The following is a 20,827-nucleotide window of genomic DNA, read 5'->3' on the forward strand; positions in this document are numbered from 1 at the left end:
GAGAATTGAAAGACTTCGACTTTGAGACAAAGACTAAGGGAAGTGTGTGATATTCTTTGGAAGTCACCACTGCTGACACCTTTTTAGGTAAAGATTTTGTTAAGTAGGGATGTCACTTAGTCTAGTGTAGGGACAGACTAACCTGTGTTTTCTTTCTGTAAATGACTCTCAAGTTGCAACTCACAGCGATTCTTGCAACTCTCATGGTATTTGAGATATTTTTGTTAATTTCTTTTTGCCGAATAAGAGCATTCAGAGAGTACCTTTTTATATTGATACCTGTATATCTTTTGAACCTTATTCTGAGATGTTTGTATCTCCAGATACTTTTGGCTTTAAATTAAAACTTTTTAACCTTTTCCAGTGGTAAGTGGTTCTTTAGAGTGGTGTAAGTTCTTTCTTGACTAACCTAGAAGTGGATTGCCTTTTACTCAATGACAGGTACCAACGATTCAGTCGACCTGAGCTGGGATCTGGTAAAATAATAATAGACCAGAAATCCCGCGTTAACAAGACCGATCCTCTGTAATCCTCTGTAAGGCCGTCAGGGCATACTCGGGTGCGCAGCGACAATTAGCGCTGGCGCAGTCATCTGTGATACGGACCCGTCATCTGTGATACGGCCCCAGGTGATCATGTAATGCGCTGTGATACCTTCCTTTCGCAATAGCGCCATAAAAAAACTCCCAAGTAAAAAAAAAAAAAACGATAATAGCCCAAGTGACAAATTACCTACGGTGTTCACAAAGAACACCATTTTTAATATAAAAAATGTTTTTCTTATGATACATGGTATCAGGACAGCTTGCAGTAAATTGACAATATTAATATCTCACAATGCAGTGTTGACACCTAGAAATAGTTGTGGCCGTTCACAAGTTTGAACAGTTCAATACTGAGCATTAACTTATATGTAATGGCTGTAAAGTTACCATTTCACACCCTCACCCTTCGGCTAGGTGTGTACAGAAGTTACAAAAAAATACAGTAATATTACAAAGCTGTGCTTTTTGTATTTGGTATAGGACTTGCAATCAGCCTCACATGTTAAAAAGGCACCAGAAGTAACATGTATATGAAAATTAAATTAAAGTGTGGATCAATTAACAACTTGTTTCAAAACAAAGACGCAACATACAAAAAAGAAAATAAGTGGTAAAACATAACATAATTCTAGATAAAGCAATGACTAATTAAAAAAACTTGAAATTACTTCAGAGCTACTCGGGGGGAGGGTCTATTCTGATGAACAAGTGTGCTTGAAGTCCAATGAAAAGGTGTTCTACAATCGTGTGGCTGCCACATCCGAAAAGCAAGAGTATCATGGGTCCTAAAGCAATACAAGGAAAATGCCCTTTGCCACCTCCTTTCATAGTAAAGGAGACTCATACATGGGATGCTGTGGTCCCAACACACCTTTGAACCCCAGTGCTGTAGTGGCCAGCACAGGTAAGCGCGGGAGGGCGATGGGGCGGGGACCGGGTGGGAGGGGAAGTTGACAAATGACGGAACAGGTATAATTAAATAAATAATACCTATTCCGCCGTCTGTTGACTTACCACTCTGCCGCGCCCGATTCACCGTGCTGACTTGTGCCGGCCGCCACTGCCCCAGTGTAACTGCTACAGAAACATAGCAAAGCTAAGCCACTCAACTGCTGTTGAAAAAGCTTGTTTGCATCATGCTGCTTGAATCTCCTGTCAAAGAACAACTCTTCTGCAATTGGTCTTGGACCCTACAGAGTTGCATACTATATTTGTGTAAGCATTTGCAGCCTACAGACCCAGTAGTCCTCCATGCTCCTCTTATCCTGTTCAATATCACGAGAGTAAAGAAATCTGGGACTGAAAGCAGATCCTTTTACTTTCTTGCTCCCCAACTCTGGAATGACCTTCCTCTCTCTCAGCACAGCACTGGGAAATATTTATGTTTCAGAAAGGGTTTAAACACCTTCTACTCAGTTAGGGGCATATTTACAAGGGGATGTTGCCGCCTGAACGTCACTTTTAGTGACGTTCTGGTGGTGAAATGCCGTTCTCCATATTTACCAAGAGGTATTAAGCCACTTTTGTGGCTTAACACCGCCTTGTAAATAAGGCCCCTTTGCATGAATCACTTAGAGTGAAAGGGGCGTGCAGTGGGTTTTGAAGTGGACGTTCCACAGCAACACCCAATGCTTTTGGTGCTACCCTGAATTTACAAGGAGGTGTAAATTTGAGGCAGCATCAAAAACTGCAAGAGCAGGCGTTGGAATGGTGAAAAGAGAAGTACTTTTATTTCGCCTCATTCTTGCTTTTTCTATGTGTGTTGTCTTCTGTAGCACACACAGAAAGAGAAGAATGCTATTCATGATTTTTTATGTGCAGGAACGTGTCCCTTCCTGAACATAAACAATCATTAAGTAATGACGATTTGCTACTTCTATGTGTTCCGCATTCTAACAAATGCCGCTTCGTGCACGCAAAGGCAAGGGGGTACCATAGGTACCCCCCATGTGCAACCCCCCCCCCTTCACCCAGGGAGTCCGCAAAGGGCCCCCGAAGTGAATGTCCGTATGCTTTTCCACGGCGGAAAAGCCGCCGCGGAAAAGCATGTGATTCCCTTCATCCTAATATGGCTGGCGGTGTCTGATAGACACCGCCAGCCATGTTAGTGCTTTTCCGCCGCGGTCGGAAGGCGACCGCGGCAGAATAGCTGCGGACGGAATTCAAGACCCACGAGCCATCCTAATTTGACGGTGGGTCTTTGGAGGCTCCGCAGCGGTTTTCCCGCATCCTCCGGGCCGGCGGTGGCTTCCGCCGGTCCGGAGGATGCGGGAAAACCGCGATCATAATCGGCCCCTAAGTACAATAAAAACAATAATCAATTTTGTAATCAAAATCTAATATTTTTGTACAGTGATCAGATGACACATGATACTGAAATTTCAGGACACACAGCACAGAATTATAAGTGTAAGCAAAAAGAAACAGGGCCATGTGGTCAAATTTGTGTTAACCAGTAATCAAATAGGCATTATTGTGAAACAAGAATCTCAAAGGCAGTGGGTCTTGCTCTTATAATGAGAGTGCTGAGCTGTTGTCTTACTAATGTTTGTATGTAAGGTATTATTAAAAAAAAGTAAAAGTTAAAAACATTTAAAGATACTGGAGGAAAAATACATATATATCTTATCTCAAAATTGTACATTGAATTCAATGTTTTCAATCTGTATAAACGGCATTGTTTATTTTTTCAAACACCTTTCATCCAGGAAATTCCGAACAGAATTAAAAAAGAATAGGGGAATATCGGAATATAAAGGGAATTGCTTACCAAGTCCAAATTTACTTTCCACAGGATTCACTAATTTGGTCATCTGAAGTAGACCAGAGAGCCGATTTATGGGCCTCCAAGTGAAATGCTGTGCATAGTACACCTTCTGCTACAGACACCAGCTGTGTGAGTGCAGCAGATGGCTTTTCCCCAGATCAATAAAAGCCTTTGTGCACCAAAGCCTGTACTTTCATGCAATATGTGGAATGCAGGAGTTAAAACAAAAACTACCACTAAAGTCTGCTATTCAGCCATACTTCAGAAAGAATATCCCTGTTGCTGTACTTTTACAGACAATCTAGCAGGGTGGGGCACAACACTGCATGGGGGGAGCAGGTATTTGAAGGAGGAATCAGCACAAAGGGGTGAGAGCTTGAAAACACATGCACTAATATGGAGTACAAAATAAAAAGGGAAAAACAATACCTCTCAATAAGAGAAGTGGAAGGGTATTTGGTCAGCCAATCCAAAAGATGGCAAAGGGTCTATACTTGAAGGGAAGCCATCGAATAATAAGCACACAAATGAGAGTAAAAATAAAAATAACCAATGGTAAGCAATGGGCGGGCTGCAGTAAACAGTGAATTCACAATAGGTCTTTTGCAACCAAACATTTTGCACTGTCTGGTAAGGAAGGTCTGAAAAGCATTTGTTCAGGGCAAGGGATATTGATGAAAATACTTCAACTGGAGCACTCATTGGCTGGCCTGCCTTAAAAATATAATTGGAAAAAAGATTTTATTCGGAAAGATATGATAGAAAACCAATTTACATTTCTCATCAGCAAGAACTGTGTATTCCACACATGGACTCAATACACAAACGCCAGAATCCCCATGTGAATAAGTGTGGAAAAAGTGGCAGATGAAATCTGTGAGCAAAGCCTATGTGGAGTTGGGGTGGAGTAGGAGGAAATGATAAGCGGAAAAAATATTTTGTTTAAAAGAAATGACAGCTAGTACATCCATTGAAACAAGTCAGTCCACATAAGCCACCCATGGGCATTACAAAAAAGGTCTGGCCAAGGGTAGCTACTCCCCTGACACGCCACGGCAACTACCGTTGCTACCCCTTATCTCGGAGTTGTCTTCCTTCTAGCCCATCAACAATGGCTGGAACATTGATGGTTGTTAAATGTCAAAGATTGAGGCAATAACTCAACCTGTCATTCTTATTGGGAATGATAAAGTGCATGGCCTCACTTCATCTACCCCTGACATTCTTGGGAAATGATTCCCTTCAATCAGGACATTTGTAAAGTGCACTACTCACCCGTGAGTGTCTCAAGGTGCTGGGGGGTGTTGCTACTGCTCGAATAGCCAGGTCTTGAGTAGTCTTCTGAAGGTTAGCAGGTCCTAGGTCTGCCGTTGGAAGGTGGCAAGAGTGTTCCTGGTCTTGACGGCGAGGTGGGAGACTGGTCTGCCGCCGGAGATTGCTCTTCGGATGCGGGGGACGGTGGCGAGGGCGAGTTCGGCGGAGCGGAGCTGTCAGCTGGGGGTGTAGAAGGTGAGTCGTCTGTTGAGGTATGCTGTTCCGGTGTCGTGGAGGGCCTTGTATGCGTGGGTGATGAGCTTGAAGGTGATCCTCCTATTGATTTATTTATTTATTTATTTATTTATTTAATGACATTTATAAAGCGCATACAATTACCCGTGGGCGTCTCGGCGCTGAATTGCAATAATGTCTCTCCCTGAGCAGATGAGGAAGTAAACCCTGAAGCTAAAATTACTGATTAAATAACCATGTTTTCAGTTTTTTCCTAAACTGAAGGAGTGAGGGGCTTGTTTTTATATGATGTGGCAGAGTGTTCCAAATTTTAGGGGCCGCAACTAGAAAGCGGCGGTCCCCCCAAGTAACTGTTCTGCTGCGTTGGACCACCAGTTGGTTAAGTGAAGTGGATCGGAGTGTTCTGACTAGATTATAGGGAGTTAGTTGTTCTTTAAGGAAACGCGGTCCTTGATCCTGCAGTATTTTATAGACTGTGCACAATGATTTGAACTTGACCCTGTTTTGGATGGTTAGCCAGTGATAGCTTTTCAGGGTATCCGAAATAGGTGCAAATTTAGGTTTTTTTGACAGCATACGTGCAGCCGCATTCTGAACGGTCTGTAGTTTTTTGGTCACTCTGTTTTGTGCATTAAGAAAGAGACCATTACAGTAGTCTAATGATGTCAGGACCAGGGAAGTGACTAACGTCTTTGCGGCAGTGTCTGGTAGATAAGGTATAATTTTCCTTATCATTCTGAGCTTGAAATGAGCGTTAGCTGCCACCTTATTTGCATGAGCCATAAAATTAAGCTGGTCATCGAAGGTTACTCCTAAGTTTCTAACCTTAGCGGTGGGGGAGGGAGGGGTACCTAAAACCGATGGCCACCAGGCTACAGACCAGGCTGGAGAAAGGGTGCCAAAGATCACCACCTCCGTTTTATCGGAGTTGAGCTTCAGGCAATTTCTTGCCATCCACTCATCGATAGCGATCATCCCATTTTGGAACCGGACTGCCACCTCCTGCCCGTCTCCCTTTATGGCCAGCACCAATTGAGTGTCGTCGGCGTATGAGGTTAGGCTCATCCCATGTGCTTTGATGACACTAGCAAGGTCCGACACATATATGTTGAATAGTGTCGGACTTATGGATGAGCCTTGAGGAACCCCACACGGTAACGACAGATTGGCCGATTGGAAAGTACCCGATGTGACTGCCTGAGTTCTATTGCCTAAGAAGGAGGCAAGAAGGTCCCTCGCGGTGAGCTGAATACCCATCCTTTCGACACGGTCGACCAGGATCTTGTGGTCGACCGTGTCGAAGGCTGCTGAGAGATCCAGAAGGACCAGCAGTGCTGTTCCTCCCTGATCGCGGATGACTCGGATATCATCAGCTGCTTTGATAAGAGCGGTTTCCGTACCATGGTATTTACGGAAACCGAACTGGGTGTCATCCAACAAGTTGTTGCTTTCTATGTATTCCGACAGCTGCTGATTCATAGCCTTTTCTGTAACTTTAGCTAGAAAAGGGAGACTTGCTATCGGCCGATAGTTTTTTAATTCTCCCTTATCTAGACTAGGCTTTTTAAGCAGGGGTTTGATCAGCGTATTTTTTAGAGAGTCAGGGTAGATTCCAGATGTCAATATGGTATTACAAACGTGAGTAATGATAGGGATGATTGTGTCTGGCACTATAGCGATCACAGAAGTTGGACATGGATCCAGGGCTGATCCAGCTTTAATTGATTTAACTATGCCCTTGATTTGATCAGTTGTTAGGGGTCTAAAGCTGGTCATGGTATTTTTTAATGTGATCAAGGACGTAGTAACCCTACTGCTGCCAGGATCTGAGTTGAAGGCTTGATATATGTCATTTACCTTCGCGAAGAAGAACTTGGATAAGGCGTCACATAATGCTTGTGATGGGGGCGGATTAAGATCCTGTATATTTCCAGAAAGTGTTTTAGCAATGTTATATAGTTGTTTACTTGAGTTTTTCGCATTCTCTATATGATGTGAGAAAAAGTATTTTTTTGCTGCTATTATCATTCCTTTGTAAGAGGCGAGAGCTTTTTTATATTTTTCCTTGTTTTCGCTGTCGTAGGTTTTTCGCCAATGCCTTTCTCTGTTCCTAGTTAGTTGTTTTTGGATTTTTAGTTCTTCTGTATACCACTGGGCCGTTGGCAAACTTCTATTTCTTGAGAGGGATTTGGTAGGTGCCAACTGAGTCGTTGCATCGCCCAGCCATTTCTGGAATTGGTTAGTTGCAATAATGGGATCACTGGATAGATCAGGGCTGGTATTATTTAAAAGCACCGTTAGGTTGTTAGGGTTAATGTCCTTCCAAGCTTTAAACGTGCCTATTTTCGAATAGACAGCCTTCTTCCTCAGCGCGCCTTTAATAGTTAGGCTGCTGAGTATGACTGAATGGTCTGTCCAGGTCATGGGGAGAACTGAAGTTATGCATAAACCTTCCGCATTTGTAAAAATTCCATCCAACGTGTGGCCTGCCTGATGGGTAGAAGTTGTGACCAGTTGTCTAAGGCCCATTATTTCTAAATCTGATATAAGGGCAGTAGTATCCCTATCGCTAGTTTGCTCCAAATAAAAATTGAAGTCGCCCATAATTGTAGTGGACTCTTCTGTAACCATGGGCTCAGTAATAGTACTTAAGTTGGCAAGGAAAGCTGATCTAGTCCCAGGGGGTCTGTAAAGGAGCACTCCCTTAAAGTTATAAGTAGGAGTAAATTTTATATTAAAATGTATAGCTTCGCATGAAGTGATGGGGATGGGAGAGAAGCGGACCTCAAATTGGTCTCTAGCTATGATGGCTAGCCCACCTCCTTTCCCTATGGCCCTATCTTGCCGGTAGGCATTATAGCCTGGGGGTGCTGCCGTGACGTAGTCGGGGCCAGATGCCTCATCCGTCCATGTCTCTGTGATATAGAGAGCGTCTAAGTTAAAGTCGCTAATAAGGTCAGCTATTTCTTGACAGTGCTTGCTCAAGGAACGCGCGTTAATGAGTGCCATGGTAACATGCTTCTCTCTGTCAGACGATAGAGCTTTAGCTGTGATGGTAGTATAGTTAATAGCAAGCGCAATATTACAGTGCGAGCATTGTATTTGTTCCTCCAGAGGCCTTTGTGATAAATCGAATTTAGTGCAGAGAGGGGCGTAGATGGGACAGAGCTCCATTAGCGCACTACGATTGTACGTAAGTGGAAGGACAGGGGTTGTGGCCCTTGGCCCGGTCCCGGCGCGGACGGGCGCAGACGGCCTTGCCTTTGGCGCGCCTTCGGCGCGCCGCCGGCGCGCCCTCTGCGCCCGCCCGCTGCGCGGTCGGGCAAAGCTGTTGTTATTATACATAATTTGGGCGGGACGGGAGGAGGGTGGGAGGGGCGCAGAGCTATCCGGCCAGCCTTCCCAATTGAAAATGGCGCCCAAAGTGATGCAGAACACTTCCCAGCGCCTAAGTACAGCAGCGCTGTGGGAAGAGAAATGTTAAAGCCTCGGCGAAGTAATCTCGCCTTAAGGTAGGAGCAGGGAAATAAAATCACACCTAATTAAAATATTTTACAGATTTTAAAAACAGATTCGTAGTTCAATCGTTTTTTGTTGTAAATAGTGCAAGGGAGCAAAGCAGACCTCCGGCTTCCGCCTCAGAGGGAAACATCAAACAATTACTGGAAAAGCAGAGTAACGCCCTTTAAATACCCTGGGAGGGCGGGATGGGCGCAGAGCTATCCGGCCAGCCTTCCCAATTGAAAATGGCGCCCAAAGTGATGCAGAACACTTCCCAGCGCCTAAGTACAGCAGCGCTCTGGGAAGAGAAATGTTAAAGCCTCGGCGAAGTAATCTCGCCTTAAGGTAGGAGCAGGGAAATAAAATCACACCTAATTAAAATATTTTACAGATTTTAAAAACAGATTCGTAGTTCAATCGTTTTTTGTTGTAAATAGTGCAAGGGAGCAAAGCAGACCTCCGGCTTCCGCCTCAGAGGGAAACATCAAACAATTACTGGAAAAGCAGAGTAACGCCCTTTAAATACCCTGGGAGGGCGGGAGGGGCGCAGAGCTATCCGGCCAGCCTTCCCAATTGAAAATGGCGCCCAAAGTGATGCAGAACACTTCCCAGCGCCTAAGTACAGTAGCGCTGTGGGAAGAGAAATGTTAAAGCCTCGGCGAAGTAATCTCGCCTTAAGGTAGGAGCAGGGAAATAAAATCACACCTAATTAAAATATTTTACAGATTTTAAAAACAGATTCGTAGTTCAATCGTTTTTTGTTGTAAATAGTGCAAGGGAGCAAAGCAGACCTCCGGCTTCCGCCTCAGAGGGAAACATCAAACAATGGGATGCCAGTGCAAGTCTCTCAGGTAGGGTGTGATGTGGCGGCGGCAAGGGATGTTGAGGATCAGGCATGCGGAGGTGTCCTGAATGCGTTGTAGTCGTTTCAGGAGTTTGGCCGGGGCTCCTGCATAGAGGGCTTTTCCGTAGTCCAACTTGCTGCCTGACGAGGGCCTGGGTGACCATTCTTCTTGTTTCGGTGGGGATCCACCTGTAGATCTTGTGGAGAGTGTTGAAGCAGGAGGACAAGATGGCGTTGACCTGCTTTGTCATGGAGAGGGGGGCGTCGAGGATGAACCCCAGGTTGCGTGCAGGGTAGCTGGGTGTCGGTGCTGCTCCCAGTGTGGTCGGCCAACAGGAGTCGTCCCAGGCCGAGGGGGTGGAGCCGAGGATGAGGACCTCCTTCTTATCCAAGTGCAGTTTCAGACAACTGTTCTTCATCCACTCTGCGATGGCTTTCATTCCTTCTTGGAGGTTGGTTTTGACGGTGAGGGGGTCCTTGGTGAGGGAGAGGTTCGGCTGGGTGTCGTCGGCTTAGGAGATGATGTTGAAGTCGTGTACTCAGGTGACTTGGAAGAGAGGTGCCATGTAGATGTTCAACAGTGTCAGGCTGAGGGATGAGCCCTGGGGTATGCCCCAGATGATCTTGGTGGCTTCAGAGCGGAAGGGGGGGAGGCGGATGCTCTGGGTTCTACCGGGGAGGAAGGAGGTGGTTCAGTCCAGAGCCTTGTCTCGGATTCCAGCGTCATGGAGGCATGTGCGTAGGGTGTGGTGGTAGACAGTGTCGAAGGTGGCCGACAGGTCCAGGAGGATGAGGGCTGCGGTTTCGCCGTTGCCCAGCATGGCCCTGATGTCATCGGTGGCGGCGATGAGGGCAGTTTCGGTGCTGTGGTTGCTGTGGAACCCAGACTGGGATGGGTCCAAGATAATGTTCTCCTTGAGGTAGCGGGTCAGTTGTCTGACGGTTTTCTCGATGACCTTTGCCGGGAACTGGAGCAGGGAGACGGGTCGGAAGTTCTTGAGGTCTTTAGGGTCAGCTTTGGGTTTATTGAGTAAGGCGTTGATTCCGGCCTGCTTCCAACTCTCCGGGAAGGTAGCTGTCTCAAAGGAGATGTTGATGGCTTTCCGGAGATCGAGTGCGATGGTGGTGCTGGCTTTGTTGAAGATGTGATGTGGGCAGGGGTCTGACGGAAATCCAGAGTGGATGGTGTTCATGATTTTGATGGTGTGGTCGTCATTTATGTTGGTCCAGGAGAGCAAGGGGTCGGTGAGGATGGAGGCCGTGGGGTCGGAGGTCTCAGTCGCTGTTGGGGTGGACGTGATATTGAAGCTGTCATGGATGTCTGAGATCTTGAGATGGAAGAAGGTGGCAAGGGCGTCGCACCGGTCTTGCGAGTGTGGGATGTTGTTGGTGTTGGAGCTGGGGTTGGAGAGTTCCTTCATGATGTTGAATGGCTCACTTCTGTTGTGTGTGTTGTTGTCTAGGCAGTCTTTGAAGGAGGCCGTTTTGGCAGATCGGATGAGGTGATGGTGTCTGCGCATGGTGGTCTTGTGGGCTGCGTAACTGTTTGGTGTCTGTTCCCGGTGCCATCTCTTCTCTAGTTTTCGGCATGTTTGCTTGGAGGCCCTCGGTGAACCAGCAGGCTTTCTAGCTGGAGTGTCTGTTGGAAGGTTTCTTGATCTGGGCGAGAGTGTTGGCGCAGTTGTCGATCCACTGTCTGAGGCTGCGGGCGGCAGTGTCGGGGTTGGCGTGGTCGGCAGGTGGGCTCCGGGCCAGGGAGGTGGTTAGCTGTTCTTCGGTGACTTTGCTCCATCTATGCATCCATTGGAAAAATATATTAAGTTAGGATAATAAGTTAAGTGTCATTGCCTTACTGCTGAATCGGGATTACTGAACCAGCAATCCCATTTATCCAGTAAATCCTTATAGATTCTTCTTATGTAGGTGAATCCTTGGAACTCATGAGTGGACATTCTAAAGGGCAATGAACTGGAGGTATTTGTCTGTGCTTACCATTACACGTAGGAAGAATGAAAACCACCCAATGACATGATCTTCGTCCATCCCCACTTGAAAGAATGGTAGAAAATGTTCCAGCTGATAAAGTGTGACCCACTTCTTCCAGAGACCTAAGAGAACAGAACAATGGGCAACTCCCACCCCAACCTGAAGGACATCCAACACATGGTAGTATCCCCATCTTTACGAGTGGCTGCTTGGCCTACAACAAGGACAAAAGCTGGCTTGATAAAAGCACGTATACGATTATTGCAGTATTGTGATGTTCAAAGAGCAGGGCTTCTGTACTCAGAAATATACTCTGGATAGTGAAAAAATATATAAATGTTCCTCGAAGTCTGTCAAAGCAACCAGGCTTGAAAGAAGTGGAAAAAGAGATTTGGTAAAAATTGAATTGATAATTAGAAGCTAAAATTCAGACAAACTGAAGAAATGTATTTAATCAAGGAGGTGATTATCAAATCACCGGAAATTGATGTTGGCTACATGGAAGAAAATGTATTGCAATCAACATAAGAGTGCCAAACAAATGAAAATGAACAACAGAGGATAAACCACAAGACCAGTTGTGTAAGTAGACGGTGTAGAAAATTGCACCGGCTAAGAGTTCTGAAATTTAGTAAAGAAATAGGGTGCACGTGCTTAGTGTAGAAAAAGGACCCTCAGGCACCAACTGAAACAGTCGGTAGCCAGTTGTCTTCATTGGGTCCCTAAAAGTTGGAAAAGAAACTGAAATGGTGATTGAAAAAGTGCTTAAAAAGAGTATGGGCTACTCATCAGACAATAATTTTATTGAGAAGGTAGCTCTAACTCTATTAAAAACAGTGAAAAACAATGGACTGGTGATTGGTTGAGTTAGCTTGAACCAATAAGTCCTCACAATGATGACAAACAAACAAAGATGGTCAACATGTTTCTGCTAAGGAGCCCAAAGTCAGCTCAGCATTCGTCAGGACCAAAACACTCATTCATACTCCTTGGTGGGCACTCACTAAGGTGTCCTAGCCTAAGGTGTAGAAAAGGAGAGAACATTTTTTTGACTAATACAACCTGATTACTCTAAAAGTTCCTATGATGGATGAATCTCCATGAAGTCTCGCCTTATTCAGGGAGATAAAAAATCTGAAAAAAAGAGACAAACAAATCTGTTTTGAATGTAACTATTCTGTAATTATCAAAATTCAGTTTATCTAAGCAAACGTGCACATGTATTCCCAGTTAGTAAAATTACTTCAAAAAGTTGTACTATTGAATATACGGGGTACAGTGCCCAGGAGAAGGCTATCTCATTATATGAGTTCTCAAACAAGTGCTCACTGTTTATTAGCCTATATCAGAGAACATGCAAATCATATTATTTCTGCATGTTTAAAGGGTAGATACTTAATTAATGAAAAGTGCTCGTCGAAATAAAGATTGGAAATTTAAGAAATGCAAAAACGTCCCTTGAATAGGGCGCAATCAGGTAGCAAGTCGTATCAGAGAGGGTAAACTCACTTTAAAAAGTCCGTTGTCGAACATCATGGACTGGTGGTGGGGGGAAACCTTCACGCTCGGTCAATCTGTCAGCATAACACAGTGATGTTATTACGCTATAAAACTCCTCTGCTAGCGTGTGATTAGAGTTACAAAGGTTACTAGCGGTAATTCAAGTGAAGATCGTAAACCTACTTGCTCCGATGCGACTCCCCGCCTGGAAACCTGCTTGGACCTCAGCCGCCGCCCGCAACAACCTAAAGGCAATGCGGTCGCGGATTTGTTTTGTAAAAAAATGCGGAAGTTCGGGAAGGGCGCGGCTCGCGTTGTTAGCGGTCACGTGCTCCTACAACGTCTCATTTCACTTAAAGGGGCCTCACTCTTTCATTACTAAATGTGCCGCGTTAGCAGACTATCGGCACTTTCCAAACCCCATTGCTTAAGGCACATAAGTTGTGTTACTAGTATTACATTCGAAAAAGAGGCATATATCACCAGTGTACATGCGAGATATAAGGATGTCAAGACGCATACCGGGTATAGTTATTTAAGTTGACGGACAAATGGTCACTTTATCGACCTAACCCCAACAGTGTATTCAATTACATACTTCTGCGTTATGGTTAAGTTAGAAATAATGGAAAACATAAAGCAGAAGGTAGCTTGTAGAGGAAAAAGGTATGAATAACCCTTATATCGATTATGTCAGACAAAGAGCCACTGTCAGAAAAAACCGGCAATGTCTGAGAAGAATAATGGTGCAGTTATCTCCGCATTACCGTCCCCCACGGAATATCGTCATTGAGGCCGTGGAGGTGTGTAGAAAGGCGATACATCCACCTTTGCTCCTTTTCAAAAAGGGTGCCTTCATTGTTTGAGTTGATTTGCTCTATTACCACCCATTTAACATCATTGGGGCCATGTCCATTTTCCAAAAAATGGGTAGTTAGTTTGGTAGTGTTCCTACCACATCTGACGTTACTGCGGTGTTCCCCAATACGTGTCTTTATCCTCCTGGTGGTCATTCCCACGTACCTCAAATTGCAGGGACAAGTAATCAAGTAGATGACATTACTTGAATTACAGTTGGTATGACTTCTCAATTGCCATTCTTTACCTTCTTCCAGATGTAAGGCCTTGGTAGTGGTGGTAAGATGGCACACACTACATCCCCCGCAAGGGAAATGGCCTATAACAGGTGGTAAGCCCCAGACATTAAGAACAGTTTGGGGATGAAGGGTCTGATTAATTTTGGGACGGGTGTGTACAAAGGCGTCATGTAAGCTTCTTTCTCTTTTATAGGAGAATAAAGGTTTTTGCCAATCGCGACCATTACTTGTCAGTATTCTCCAATGTTTGCCAATGCAACGACTGACGGCATTGGAGATATTACTGTAGGTTGTCACGCACGTTAGAGGGACATCAGGTTCTGTCTCTTTTTCTTGTTCTTCCAAAAGGGCCTCCCTATTGTTATTTCTTGCCCTCTTACGGCTTTTTTGTAGTATTTTCTTGGGATAACCCCTCTGTGATAATTTCACAGTAAGGTCATCAGCCTGGATGTTAAAATCCTTAAGGTTACTACAATTTCTACGTATACGTAGATATTGCCCGAAAACACAGAAGGGACATGCAGACCGACAGACTCTACCTAGCTGATTATGGCAGGCAGAACAGATATTTATAAAATATATAGTATCATATGTAAGGAAGAAAGGCGTATGGTCTGCTTAGGCGCCAAATGGGACTCGACTCGGGCATGCCGCACCTATGGCGGTTGTGTCGGTCCCCGATGCCATTGGTGGGAGGAGCTGTTAACGGCACGTGATGATGCAGTCAGCACCAGCCAGCACCAGCCCCGACTTACCCATCTGATTGGCATAATAAAAGCATGTCCCGGAAGCACTCAAGTGCTTCCGGGGCGTGGAGAGGCGGGTCCAATCTGGATCCTGCCAGTGACTTGAGGCCCCGATAAATGAGGCTGTGGAGGGCAGAACTGCCTTTTTCCTCGCTGCAACACATTGCCTCAGCTGAAGCCGTCTACGTGACGGAGATCTTTTTGGATCGCATCTGGGGGCTATGGCACCGGCCATTGTTGAGCGTCCTTTTTACTCCTTCTGTCATGTATTCCTATAGGTTCTGAATCGATCCCCCTATTCCTGACCCTATTCTGGTTAAACTAACTATCAAGTTAACTAACAGTCAGCCCATGAGGCAAGAAAAGCCCCCATGATGCAGATACCGTTATCTGACGCAGTCACACTACGGCACAGGAACGTGTTATCTGATTAGGTCATAACGCTTGAGATCTAATTAGACAAGCGACGTTCCTCCAGCCCCTGATAAGGCATACGACGTTCTCATAACAAATCAAACCTATGACAACCTGGAAAATCCGTGCGGCCATTGTTTTGATTTCACAGAGAACTTTAGTAAAGAATGTGCTAACGAGCAAGTCGTATGACATCTTTATTGACGTATCTATGTCCATCCTTACGTCAATCTCGGCACCTTTAAGGTATAAATATTGCCGATCTTGCCCTATGCAAACACACGCGTGGTGACGAGACGGAGCAGCCATACTTGCCGAAGCCGAGAGCAGAAGCAGACCCCGCTGGCAGCAGCCCCGCCTTCCTGACGCGCTGAGAGACGCGCTGCTATCTCAAGCCGAGAGACCCAGCACCGGCGCTTCTGGGCAACCCTCGCAGGCAGCCTGGAATATCGAGAGCAGAGAAAGAGATACCATTCCTCATTCATCCTAACTTCCAGGTACAGAACTGAATAACCCCTCACAGAGAATTCTTTAGTTATTCACTTGGCAAAAACAAACTTAACTTAAACTGTAACTTTCTATTCCCGCCCACGCATTAGACTTAGGTCAGGTACACGGGGTAGGCGTATTTAGAAACACCAGTTGAGTATGTTTAGTCAAATGTATATGTGTATGTAAATATATTTTTATCATTTTAAACATCATATGGCTCAGAAACCATATCAATGTTTTTACAGTATTATTTTATACTATTGCTTTTAATGTATGCACTTTACTTAACTATAAGTATTGCAATAATATCGATCCATTTCTCTTGTACGAGAAAAAAGACTGATCAATAAATAACACCTTTTTATTGAACACGCCCGTCTCTTCCTTTTCTCTACAATCTGATGAGACTAAGAATGCACGTACTGACTGAGTAAAATAATTGCCTTGTGCTCACACGACTCTCGAGATTGACTCTTGATTAGGGGAGAGCAAAGTTGTCATGTTCTATGGTTGTCAGAAACTAAATCCCTTCTTGTCTAATCAGGGGAGTTAATTCTTTCCTGAACATTCAAGAAAGTTTCTAGCGAACTCTGAGCTACGCTGGCAAACCCAAAACTTAAGTCTAGTATCGACAGTAGTAGACCTAGTTAACGTCTGGCCTAGGCCTTTACTGCTGTAGGTATTATTCCAATGCGCAGAGTCTATTGGGAAGATAGGAACTACACTACATGGCGCCCAACGCGTTTGGAAAGGGCGATAAAACTAACGCAAGACATTTAAAGTAACTCAGTCGTGCTTTCTCACTCAGACCCCTTTTCCCAAATACTCCAAAGACGTCTGGAGTGGGTGAAAGGTAATATCCTCCAAAACCTCGCAGGAGGGAACTCCTATGTATGGTTCTTGGTACAGTCAACGTTGAAGGATACACTGTTCCAAAATATTGTGCATCTAATCTTTGTTCCATAAGAAACCTGATCTGCAAACAAAAAGAATAACCTTTCTAACAGTAAAATGTCAGAAAGTGATGAAGAAAGAGAGGCAGTTAGATTAGCAGCTGAAATAGTAGCAGCTGATACTGCAGCACTAGATGCAGACGGGGATATAATACTCATCCCGGTCGCCAAAAGGAAATCTATAACCTTAAAACTTATAGAAAATGGACTGACACCTAGAGGTGGCACAGTCATATTCGTAATTGAGGCACACGAATATCGGCAGACAGAGGTATACTATTCATGGATACATTTTCCAGCAGCAAATGCTGTAACAAAGTACTTCCACTATTACAAAATAGAGGTACCACCCGACATTTACACTCCTTTCGAGGAGGTGGAAGTACCACTCAAATTCCAAGAGCATTTGCTCTTATTTGATGGCGCCCTAATACATAACAATCACATTACAAGGCTCGGTCCTTTAGGTAGACCAGGAGCAACGTGGCCGGTCTTAGCCGGATACACACCACACCCAGACATCAAAGGAATGTCTACAGGAGAGCTGTTAATACAGCTAAAACAATTACTAAAAATTCATAGACAATTAGTTCAGTATGTAATGCGGACTTCAACAATTCAGCCAGCGATTAAACTACCACAGCTGACCCCTCACCAGGGGAACACAAATAAAATCACACCACAGAACATCCAATCCTGCCTAGGTAAAGTTCCGGCTAAACGGGAACAAATACCATTCTGGTTGGCACAGAAAATCACCCAAATAGAGGCGGTGTTTCCTGACACCACCCCGCTAGAAAAACACAGGATTCTGACTATATGTCTCCCAATGGGAATCGCACCACACATAGAGGACTGTGACACTTGGGGTACAGTCTTTGCTTCAATCTACACAAAAACGCACGGTGTTCCATCCATTTCGGTAATACCAGATGTGCTAAAACAAATTCAAGATGAATACGGTCCAGAACCAGCTTTAACTCTTGGTATGAAATTACTGAAAGACTTCAAGCAGGTCTCGGCTATATTACTAGCCAACATAAAAGGTGAAGCAGCAAACGTGGCGATCCGCCAGAGGTTAAAAGAGACAGATATAGCAGACCAACCAGCTGAAATTGCCAGAATCATAGAAAAATCCTATGAGGAACTAGGTAGAGATAGTTTAGGTGAAATACCAGTAAAACCGCAACTGACTGAAAGTCCAGAAAAAATATTTTTTAATAATAATTCACCAAAAAAGAACTGGGATGGAAACAAACAATCCAATCCAAAAGAAAAGAAATTCCAGTCCCGAGGAAGGTCTCCTAGGCGAAGAGAAAAGTCTCCAAACCGAAGACAGAGGTCACCGCAGAGTGACCCCTCTGGGAATAGATATAACCTTAGAAATAGGGATAATATTAAAAAACCTGATAGATATCAAGACATTGATACACGTCCCTCTCAATCTTTTCAGACTTCCTCGCAGAAATCGGAAAGAAGAGGACGATCAGAACAAAGAGAAGAGCACGCCAAGTCCAAAGACAAGGAACCTGCTCAGCTAAAAAAGAAATTACAATTTCCAAAAAAGAAGGTAGCCAGTATCAAGGTAGTTAACAATGCCGAGAATACTGAGGACACAACTGAAAAACGGAGAGTGGGCTCAGACAATGCTAGACAGCGCAGCAGAGGTGAGCATAGCTCGCAAAGTCCTTATGAATCATCTGGAGACAGTGGACACGAATGAATATCTTCAAGTGGAAACTGCAGACACCAGAGTTAGCAAACCCCACAAGATATACGAGATAACATTACGTATAGAGGGAGATAAGACTAGGAAAATAAGGGGACTATTTTGGGATAACCTCTCCAAGGGCTATGACATCCTTCTAGCTGAAAAAGACTGGCCACCAGAGTTTGTCAGGGAGTGCCCTCATGGCGAAGAAGTAATTATGCCTGCCTTCTCGAATCAAATCCCGATTCATAAAAAATACACACTTGCTAGAAAGTGGGCAGTGGCCTTAGCACCTGCTTTATATAAAAATCATGTAGGATGGGATGAGGATTCTCCTCCTCACAAAATCCAGTTAAAATCACAACCTACTGCACAAAGGCAGTACCCAATTAAGCAAGAAGCTAAAAAACAGGTAAATGAAATACTAGATCAGCTAGAATACCAGGGGGTGATTGAAACTTGCACCTCACAAATGAACAATCCTTTGTTTCCGGTCTCCAAACCAGACAATACATATCGTCTAGTTTTGGATTACCGACACCTTAACACATGTTGCAAAACCTTTGCAGTGCAAAACTCACACAGTGCTGCACTAATGAATAACATAGTGCGCAAAAAATACAAAACAACCTTGGACATCTCCAATGGATTCTTTTGTCAAAACATAGCACCAGAGAGCAGATATTTAACTGCATTCTCAGTAAATGGCACTCAAAAACAATTCTGTCGGTTAGCCCAGGGGTACAAGAACAGCCCGGGGGTATTCTCAGCGAGAGTAACAGAATTACTACAACTATATGATGATGAAGCATTATCTTATGTCGATGACATTTACTTAACAGATGATGACTTGGATACTCACTTGAAAAGAGTGAACACCATAATACTTGGGTTCGCAGCAGAGGGTTACAAATTCAACTTTAAAAAGTCTAGAATTGCCCATCTGACAGTCCTATTCTTAGGATATGAGTTATCAAGTGAAGGTAAAAGCCTGGCAGACAATTTCCTAGAGAAATGTGCCGTAATCCAAGCTCCTAAAACACTAAAAAACCTACAGTCAATTCTAGGCTTCCTAAATTTCGGAAGAACATACATTGCAAATTACGCAGAAAGGGTCAAACCCCTTTATGATCTAATTAAACCAGACTTTAAAAGATCCAATTGGACTCAAACACACACAGAAATTTTGAGATCCTTACAAACAGACATGCTAATTAAAACAAAATTAGAAACACGTGATAACACACGCAATCTTGTGATTCGAGTCATCCCAGGGAGATGCGGATTCACATACCTGACCTCTAATGAGGGAGGAAAGGTACCAATTGCATTCAAATCACACTTGTATACAGAAGCTGAACAGAAATTCAGCAATACAGAAAAAATCATTCGTGCAGTTCAAACCGCAATAGCTAGAGAAAAGACATAGCTGACGGTAGACATATCACAGTCAGAACAGCAGAACCAGCCTTTGAGGCACTAACAACACCTTGTAATTTACCAACAACAACATTGAATCCGGAATGGATACAATGGGTGAATTCAATCACAACGGACAAAGTATACTACTACTCTGATCCAGAACTAGAAGAATTAAAAAATCTAAAATATGAAAAGACGTATCCTCTGCCAATCGACATTCTGCCTCTACGACATTACGCCTGTGTAATCTATACAGACGGACATGCTCAACCCTCCGTTTGGGGAGAACATGCATACAACCCCACATGTGAGATTACAAAAGAAGTGTGGCGCGGAGGTAAACTAAGACCTCTATTAACAAAATCACAATCAGTAGAAACTAATTCAGAACTACAAACTGAAATAATAGCATTAAAAATGCCGCTGGATAATGCGGATCGCGAATTCCCGACACTTATAGTGTCAGATTCATATTACTGCGTCAAAGCATATAACAAGGATTTGCAGACATGGATTCAGAACGGTTACAAGGATGACACAGATGCACCAATAAAGCAGAAATTGCTCTGGGAACAAATAGCTCTTTTACAAAAAGTACTACCAAAGACTCACGTGACACACTCACTGAGTCATCAGCGTGATGGCGTTCACGTTGTAGGGAATTCATTGGCTGAAACAGCCGCAGCGGCAGCCACTAAACCGGCTCCCGTAGATCGAAAAAAGCGTACATTAAAATACATTGACGGTGAAACAATGCTGGCGGTGAAAACGTCATCAAAAGGCGACTGCTCAGCGTCACCGATCAACTATCCACTCAATTATACATACATAATCGATGCAAACTCCGTCCCTTTTGCTCGAATCCCGGGAGTGGGGGATAGAGTGATTCCAAACATGGACAGGAGAAGCTTGTTAATCGCAGACGCACACATGGGCGAGGGTCTCAGACACCTCAAACTGAAAGATTCTCTGGAAGAATTACAATCACGGTACTGGTGGCCAGGCATGAGCCTGCATTACACCATGTTTGTAAAAAACTGCCCAAACTGCAACAGAGATCGCAGTGGGGAGAGAAACAGTTTAATACCTCGTCGTATCAAGGCAGATAATATCACCAGTAAAAAGCAGGGCTTGCGATTAACATATACAGGCTAGTTTCCACTTATAATGTAGATCACCAGCACTCGGCTGACGTCCGGACTGTTATACAAAGATTTGCGAGTCTAAATGGCATATACGCTAAGAGCATGCTACGTTCGACCATTGTTTTCACTCAAGCCCTCCGGCCGGGGGGGGAACATGGCCAAATGAGCACAGCCCAGCGGGAATCTTCTCACTTC

The sequence above is a fragment of the Lissotriton helveticus genome, chromosome 7 (genome assembly GCF_964261635.1).
Source record: "Lissotriton helveticus chromosome 7, aLisHel1.1, whole genome shotgun sequence".
NCBI classification, from domain to species: domain Eukaryota; kingdom Metazoa; phylum Chordata; class Amphibia; order Caudata; family Salamandridae; genus Lissotriton; species Lissotriton helveticus.